This window comes from Callorhinus ursinus, unplaced genomic scaffold, assembly GCF_003265705.2.
Source record: "Callorhinus ursinus isolate GAN/ISIS: 27379988/994484 unplaced genomic scaffold, GSC_fseal_2.0 scaffold16, whole genome shotgun sequence".
NCBI lineage: Eukaryota > Metazoa > Chordata > Mammalia > Carnivora > Otariidae > Callorhinus > Callorhinus ursinus.
Genome location: NW_027397078.1, coordinates 43,416,632 through 43,425,486, shown reverse-complemented (window position 1 = coordinate 43,425,486; position 8,855 = coordinate 43,416,632).

Genomic DNA, 8,855 nt, shown 5'->3' with positions numbered 1-8,855 from the left:
ATCTACGGCCTTGGGAATGTTTTGGAAACAGCAGGTGCCCTAGCGCTCATGCATCCAGACCTTTGAATCTCACGGGGTGCCTCCGTGGAGGTAACGCTCCATGCCTGAGCTCCCCAGACAAGGTTGCTCTTGAGAGACAGTCAGTGGAGATGTGTCTTTGCTACTGTCACCTTCTCAATTATCCTATTTGTTTTTTGAAGACATGATCCCATTTTGAGCAGTGTTTGCAACATTGGGAGGTGGTGCTGGGAGCACTTCCGGTTGTAGGATTTCCTTTGGGAGGAGTTTATGCAACACGTCTCCATCCCGATATGCCGGGAACAGGGTCATGCCGTTCCCAGGTGCCAGGCTGTGGGCACTCGAAGGGAATCGGTTAAAATCACAAACATCGAAATGATCCAGGCTTCTGCCTTTATTATAAGGACATTGTGCTTGGTTAAAAAATAAAATGAAAAAGAAAAAAAAAAAAAAACAGAGCTAAACACAATGTTGAATTCTCTGGGGTGCCAGGCAGCAGAAATAGGCATGTTGGTAGGACCGGGTGCTTTTTCTTCCGTTCTCCCTTGCGTGGAAGCAAAGAAACACACCTACGTGAGATTGGACGGGTGCCGTGGATTCAGAGTTTGGTGCAGAAAGGCGGCTGGGCGGGCTGCCCTCACTTGCTCTTCTGTAGGGATTCAAGGCAAATATCGTGGAGGAAAAACTTTCTCGTGAACCACGGGAGAGAGGTCATCCTGGGTAAACAGCACCCCCTCTCTGCTTCCTCCAGGGACGATGAATAAGTAAAGATCGCTAGGTACACTGAGAGAACTAGCGAAAGATCATGCTCACCAATGTGGGTGGGCCTCGTCTAATCAGTCGAAGGCCCGAATAGAACCAAGTGTGGACATTGGAGGATTCTCTTTCTCTCTCTCTCTCTCATTTTCTCTCTTCTCTCTCTCTGCTTGAGCTGGGACAGAGCTGGGTGTGCACGTGTGGGACTCCCGTAAGCTTCTGGAATGTTCCATCTACGCTGCCACAATGCCCCTTTTTGCTTCTGTGCCTGGCACTGGTGGACGCTTCTCCTTTATTTACTGTCTCACACACATCCCTTTGGACACAACGCAGTGCTTTTTGCAGAAAACCTCTGTTTCTCTCTTTCTTTTTCTTTTCTTTTTTTTTCAGTTTGACTTTTTCTAACGAGGTGGAAGATATGGTGCCGTTTTCAAACACGTCCTTCTAATTGAGAGAAAAGGAACCACCCTCAGGCAGCTCTTCTTCCATCCACTCGGCTGAAAATCTATTTTGTTCAGACGTGTGCATGTCTTCCCCCCTCTACTCCGTGCCTCAGAAATAGGTATGGTGAAAATGAAGCCATATGAAAATGAAGTGCATGAAATATTTTCGCCCGTGGTGCTGGGCTCCTGTCCTTCGCCGTGCAGAGCATGGCCAGGCGAGCCGACCGCATAATGAGCACACTGTGGGGACCCATCAATTCTCACTTTACTTCCCCGTGCGCCAAGTGCATGTACATGATAGATCAACAATTGGAATGGAACCTTTCCTGATAGGCTTCCTGATTTTTTCCCCCCACCACGAGCCGATAAAGTGACTGTTGAACATCCGTTTTCCCGCAAAATGTGGGTGCTTTCTTCCGTTTAAAATAAAAAGCAGGCCCAGTTTAGGAGGAGAACATTTTTATCATTCTTGGATGATGTGGGAAATGAGAGCCATCTAATAAAAGAGATCCTGGAGATGACATTTTTCTTAGATTGTCTGCAAAAAAAAAAAAAAAAAAAAAAAAGCAATTGGCACGTGCAAACTTTCCTCTTTCCCCAATTCCTTTGGGTTGTTGCTGTTTTGGTATTGTCTTCATGGAATTGAAACGGTATGGATTCAAATCCAAAACAACTGTCGCGTGACCTTAATTAACTTTAACAGGCGCTATAAATATGAGGACAGCTTTCGACTTCAAGAGATTTTGTTTTCACTTTTGTTCCTGAAACAAGGGCTGCTCTCGGCTCTGTTGCAATTTGGACTCGATTACTTAAAAATAGCCTGGAAACATTCTGAATTAAATTAAAATAGCAATTGTCACTTCCCTTCCTTGTCTCGTCCTGTATGGAGGAGCATTTATAGCTGCAGATTTCCGCCCCCCAAGCAAGCGAGAAGGTGCATCGGCTCCGTCGGTAAAGAGTGAATCAAAAAATGAATTTGGGGATGAAAACAAGTGACTGGTTTTGCTTTAATTTTGGAAACAGAAGGGGAGAGAGTGGTAGCCGGTGTGCAGTGTTTGTGTCTTGTAGGTAATGCGTGTGAGCGTGTGTGTGTGTGTGTGACTGTGTCTGTGTATGAACATGCATGGATGTGAGCATGTGTATGAATCTGTCTGTGTGTGAGCACGCATGAACACGTGTGTGTATGAATGTGGTCTGTGGGTGAGCACACACGTACATTTGTGTGTGTATGAATGTGTCTGTGAGCATGCATGTACACGTGTGTGTGTCTGTGTGTGAATGTGGTCTCTGTGTGTGAGCACACGTGTACACATGTGTGTGTGTGCGCTGGGAAGGAGGCCAGGACGATTGGCCCCAGCCCCTCTGAGGCCCTATTTCCCATCCACACCTGGATCCCCAGGGGACACAGACAGTGCGGGTGCCCGTGTCTCTGAGGTGAGCACAGGTAAAAGCCTTGTCAGGTAGGGACTCCTGGCTTCCAGACAGAAGACACCAGAGTCCGGAGGTGACTCACAGCAAGCCATTATCTGCCCGGGGCTGCTGCTGAGCCTTAATTTCACGAGACAGTTGAAGGAAGGAGGGTGTAGAGATCTCACCTGGCTAACTTCTTCTAGGAATGCAAACACGGCTCCATGGGGTGGGAGCCTTAGAACTGCCATCGTGCGGAGCCTTCCTGGACCCTGCATCGGGGTGAGCATCTCCCACCCAGGGTCCTGAGGGCAGCTAGCTTATGTTCCCTCATAAATCACCCTGTCCTCACAGCTCTTGCCAGACAACGTCTCCCCAACTTTCCCAATCTGGTGATCTTGGGGGAGTTTTCTTAATGGCCACGTTCTGCCTTTCCGTGGCTACACTCACACCCCTACGACCCGAAGTGGCATCCTTTCGATGTTCCTGCAGTTGTAGGATGGAAATCGCTTGTAAACGTATGGACGCCTGTGCACATTGCGCTAGGAATGCAGTGAACACACTCACGGTCTCTGCCACGAGGACGCGTTTCTTTACTTATGGTGTCAGTTGGGGCGAATGGGGGCATTTTCGTGCAACCCGAGGTGAGAGAACGTCGTGGCTGTTGAGGCACTGAGGAGGGATGTACGAGAACCTGAAGGCGGGGTGTAGTTCTGCAGGAAGAGGCACGTCCCGCGGACGAGTGCCATTGTGTCTGCACGCCCACCCTCCATCTTACCTTTCATGAAGGTGGCATTTGAAGTAAGAGCCGTAAGGTCATGGATGCTGTTGATGAGGGTCACCCATGCCTGGGACGGGGGCGGGCTCTCATGGATGTTTATCGCTTGACTTCTTGGCCGTGTCTTGGGGTCGTTGGGATTTCGGGGGTGTCCCTGAAGGACATCCCATTGTCCCCCGAGTCTCACTCCAGGGGTGCCATGTCTGTGGGATGCAGAGAACATCGTGGACTGGAGCTTTGCCTTTGGGGTTTGTCTCTTTCCTTGTTCTCTGTGCCATCCCAACCCCGAGGACCCATCTTCTGCCCGGTCCCGTGATGGCGGTGAGACGCGGACATGCTAGTTCACAAAGGGCTTTACTCGGTTCAGAAAGAGTCTCGATGCATGGCAGCGACGTTGGGCTTTGTCATAAAACACAGACTCCAAACACAAAGGCAACATTCCGTTCCCAACATCCCCCAAGAGAAGACACTTTATACCTTTAAAGATACTTTTAGAGACCCTGGTGGGCATCACAACTCGGCCCCATATTAAAAAGTTTCTCAGTTATTTCTTATTTGCATTTAGATTTCTCTTGAGCTGACAGCATGGCCATGGTTCTTGGGATGTAGATTATGACATACCCCAACTACCTAGGGCACCCCAGCGATTGTCATCCATACAGTGTCCCAACTACATTGAGAACCCCACCTGCACAGGGCAACCCAACTCCATGGGGTATTTTCATCCACATTCATCAAACTGCATCATTCTTACACCGTCACTTTATTGAAAACACGTTCTGCGCTCCCGGTTCAACACCTCCTAGACATCAGTGTTGCCAACGTAAATTCAAATTTTTAACGGACCTGCCCTGAATTGAGGACAGGATGAGAACAGCCTGCGACATATCACCATCCAGGTAAATAATTCCTGGGTTCCTTCGTGCCTCATCCGAATGCACGGTGTGGTCAGGATCTACGCCGCAGGGATGAGGGGGTGGGCAGCCGGGCCCCGCGGTCCTGGGGGCGCCTGCCCTGTAGATTCCTGCCCTCCATGCCCCAGGACTTGCTCTGCAGCTGTCTGAGGATTTTCAGCACTGAGGGCATTTTCAAATTAGAGAAGCCTGACCTTCCTGGCCGGCGGGCGCGTTGTGGGTGGGTTTCACCCGGTTTGTGATACGAGGCTCACTCTTCACGTCTCTCCTGCTTGGTGAACAGAAGCAAATACAAGGGACAAAGGGTGATTTTTATTCTGCGCAGGGGCACCTCCTTGGTGCCTCGATTGATGAAGAAAGTGGGTCGCCGACTTGCCTCGTAGACCTCTTTTTACATAATAGGTTCGCTTTTAATGGCTCCTGAAAAACAATCTTTTAAAAATCAGGTAATTGCCAAATTTTCTGCCCTAGCTTTTTTTATGAATATGCCAATTTTTTTTTCAAAGTCTGACCTACTCTGCTTTCCCCGAATCCCTTCCCTTGATGGAAAGAGAGATACTTTGTAATGTGATATATATCACCCCATTGTGTCAAGGCACATATCACGAACGACATATAATTGATATTCACATGTATTAAAGTATTTGTACTGATGGGTTTGTTGGGTTTTTTTGTTGTTTTTTTTTTTTCCCTAACGGTCATGAGGCTCTTCTGGATGCCTTCCAACCTCATCTGCCCATTTGGGGGCATCTGAGTACCGGTCAAAAGCAGTGAGGTGTTGCTCTTATCTTGGCAACAAGGGATCTGAACCATCCTGTCTGGTCAGGGAGACAAGCTTTTTAAAAATGCCCTCGTCCTGTCTGGGCGTTCGAAGCCACAGCTTCACAATTGATGGGTGTGTATGAACGTCCTGGGGCGGTTGTAACAAATGACCACAAATTGGGAGGCTTCCAACAGCAGACATTAATCGTCTCACCATTCTGGAGGCCAGAGTCTGAGATCCAGGCGGGGCAGGGATGTCGAGATCCAGGCGGGGCAGGGCTGCTGAGATCCAGGCGGGGCAGGGTTGTGTTCCCTCCAGAGGCTCCAGGGGAGGGTCCTTCCTGCTTCCACATCAGGAGGAAGTCAGCTCTGTCCTCTGTCAAACCACGGGCAACTTTGAAGCCACAAGAAAACACACACGTGCAGCAGGTGCCGTTTCTGATCTCTGGAATTTATGACCCTGTCCTTCCCGCAGCTCCTGTGATTGCATTCGATTCAGGAGAAAGAATCTGCAGATCTAAACCGTGATCTGAAACAGGGGGTGGGTGCCCCACTGGCAGCCGGCCCCCTAGACGTCCAGCGGCTCTTGGAACCAGCGTCTCTGCAAAACGGAACAGACTTGTCCCTTGAAACTGGGCTCTGAGTGTGAGTCTTCAGCATGTTCCTTCCTCAAATAAGCCCTCGTCAACAGCCGCGAATCAACACTGTTTCATAAATAAATAAATGAACATTATTGCGTTGCCTGTCATTTCCGTAAGGAAACAGTATTTATCTCCTGTGCCAAAAAGGTGCATCACGATTACCCACCGCCCCGATTTACAGCTGATAAAAATAAGGGCCCAAATCATGATCGGGTCTCGTTGTTTAATTAAAAATTAAAAATGACAATGTTTTATAGAAATGACACGCGTCCAAGCATAGAATGAAACATTCTGCTGGATCCTTTGTGTGTTATTCTCCTTTGTTAGATGTCACAAATTTCATGGAACGTTTATTTTCGAATGTTGTTTGAAAAACAAAACAAAACCAAACCAATGGCAGCTCATTTTACAAAGTGGAAGGGACGGCGTGCTCCGATAAGTGAGGAGACATAATGAAGCCCCCCCAGAGTCAGGGGAGTGCTTGTATTTACCAGTTGCGCCCACGAGGAGTTGCACGCTGTTCCCTGAGCACCTGCTAGGTGCCCAGACTCAGTGGCCAGAGCCGTCAAACACGGGTGCGATCACGAGGTGGGGGCGACACTCTCCGGGGTGCAGGTCCCCGTGGCTACGAAACGTCTCTGCACACGGTATTTAACGGCATGCATGCATCATGGGAAGCAAATCATGCATCCCAAGGGTTGCCAAGTGTTCTCGCTCCAAGAGAGACCGCACGCCTATGCGGAGTGCGGCCCCCGTGGGACGGAGGCCACCTGCCCACAGCTGTGCACATGAGTGTCCGGGCAGGTCTCGGGCTTCTCCTCTCTGCGTGCAGGACATGCTCGCTCTAGAGAAGCCCTGCAACGTCCCCAGAGCTGGGTGGTAGGAACGCCTGCCGGAGCGCGAGGCTGCTCTGGACGAGACCCAGTGGCCACTCGGAGCAGGCGTCTCCGCTTTGGTCTAAGTAATGGCTCCAGAGGGCCTATTGCCTTGTTTTATGCGTCTGCTGAGACCGTGGCCAGTAAATCTCACAGGCTGCCCCAGGCAGCTGTAACACCCACCTCTTCCCTCCGCTCCCCCTGTGTCCCCAGCAGCGAGCCTGCCCCATCCTTGTCCCTGAAAAGTTTCTGCAAAGGTGGGGCCAAGAGAGCCAACGCTGGTTTGCAGAGCGTGGCGGGTGGGAGGCAGCACCAGCGTCCTGATGGACGTGGGTTTGGGTGGGGACGGGAAGGGGGTGGAGAGTGGGTCTGAACGGCACAGAGCGTTTTCCTCCCAAGAGAAGTCACGGGGAAGCTAGACACACCGCACCAGCTATAGCTGGAGTCTGGCTGGGTTCTGCAAAGGGCGACGACCCTTTTTACCTGCACGGGATCGCTCACTGCCCACCTGGGCTGCAGGGTGGGGTGGGGGCGGGGAGGACCTGGGAGGCAAAAGCGGATCCTGTCGCTGATTCTCGCAGGCAGCCGAAAGGTGTTCGGAAAACAGGTGTTCACATGGGAACTTGGACACGCATGTCCCTGGAAGCATGACGTCCAAGGTAGAGCCCAAAGGTAGAAGTAGCTCCAGTGTCCACCCACGGATGTACGAACGTATGGACGCACAGAGGCACGGATACAGGGCCACGCAGACGCATGGATGCACACACGCATGGCTGGGGAAGCACGAGGTGGCGCGTGTACGTGACGCAGAATGACTCAGCCCTCAAAAGGCAGCCTTGATCCGTGCGAACTGATGCTCAGGGAGAGAAGCCGTTCACCCGTGGGCACGTGGTATGTGATCGCATTTATATGAAACATGCAGAACGGGTAAATCTATACAGACGGGAAGCAGACTGGTAGACGCCAGGCTCTGGGGAGCGGGATGGGCCGTGACCGCTAAAGGGAACGGGGTCTCTCTTTGGGGAAATGAGAATATTCTGGAAGCAGACAGAGGTGGTGGTTGCACAGTGCGGTGAAGGTGCTAAATGCCCCTGAGTTGTTGGCTTTGAAATAGTGAATTGTATGTTATGTGTATGTCATCTGCATTTTTTTTTGTAAGAAGATAAAAGAAAGAGAAAAAGATATCTTGGAGTGCCCACTAAGCAGCTGGTACAGGTGATGGGCTTGAGTCTTTTAGGGAAGAGAAAAGCTTGTGTCCTGAGGAGCTGACAGTCCACGGGGACTTCAGGGACATGAAACTACAGTCCATGTCAACGTGAACCACAAAACCCGCGACCCGGAAGACACGGTGTGTTCTATGCAAGTGGAAATCAGAGAAAAGGTGTGTTATCATAAATGATACGAGTTCTCATGCTTGAAGACGTCCGGCGAGGGGAGCAGCTGGGGAAGAGAATCTCAAGAGCAAACCTCAGACGCATTCTCCCACCTGGCAAACAGCAAACAGAACCGGTGAACGACAATGCGGGACAGGACTGTAGACGTCAGCCGGCTCCACCTTCTCATTTCTCAGGTGGGGACTCTAAGATCTGTTGGGTTTGCAGACTTGGACCCTTTGAATCTCCCAAAGGTATTTGCAAAAGCAAAATCTGTTCAAACAACCGGTACACGAATGCCCTTAGGCGCGGAAAGCAGGCATCGTCAGTGACCCTGTGAAGCGCCTTGATTGAGCCATTCCTGAAACCAGGATACTACTGAAGTTTGCATTCCATGAGCCGACGTCTTCCCGTTTGCTTCAACCACTTACGACTGGTGCCCCACAAAGCCGTAAGTGATATACAGCCCATCGTGTTCCTTCTCCAGACTTTCTTACACCCCACCCCGCTTAAAGAATGAAGCTCTCAATTCTGACACCACTGCCTGAAATCCTCCCGTGTGTTTGGGAAGGATCGCTCACTCTTTATGATGGCTTCTAGAGCTGGCTGGTTTCTTGTCTTGGGGGCGAGTTTCCACTCAAGGGCTGGATCAGACCCCTATTTCGGGGCATCCAACACAGCCGTAGGTTCACGCAGGATTTCCAAGAGTGTGTTTGCTGATATGCAAACCCATTTCCTGAAGGAGGACTGTGTACAATTTCACACAAGCTTGGTGCATGGCTGCATCTCTGCATTAAAAAAAGAAAAGAGAGAAGAAAGAAAGAAAGAAAAGAAAAGAAAGAAAGAAAGAAAGAAAGAAAGAAAGAAAGAAAGAAAGAAAGAGAAAGA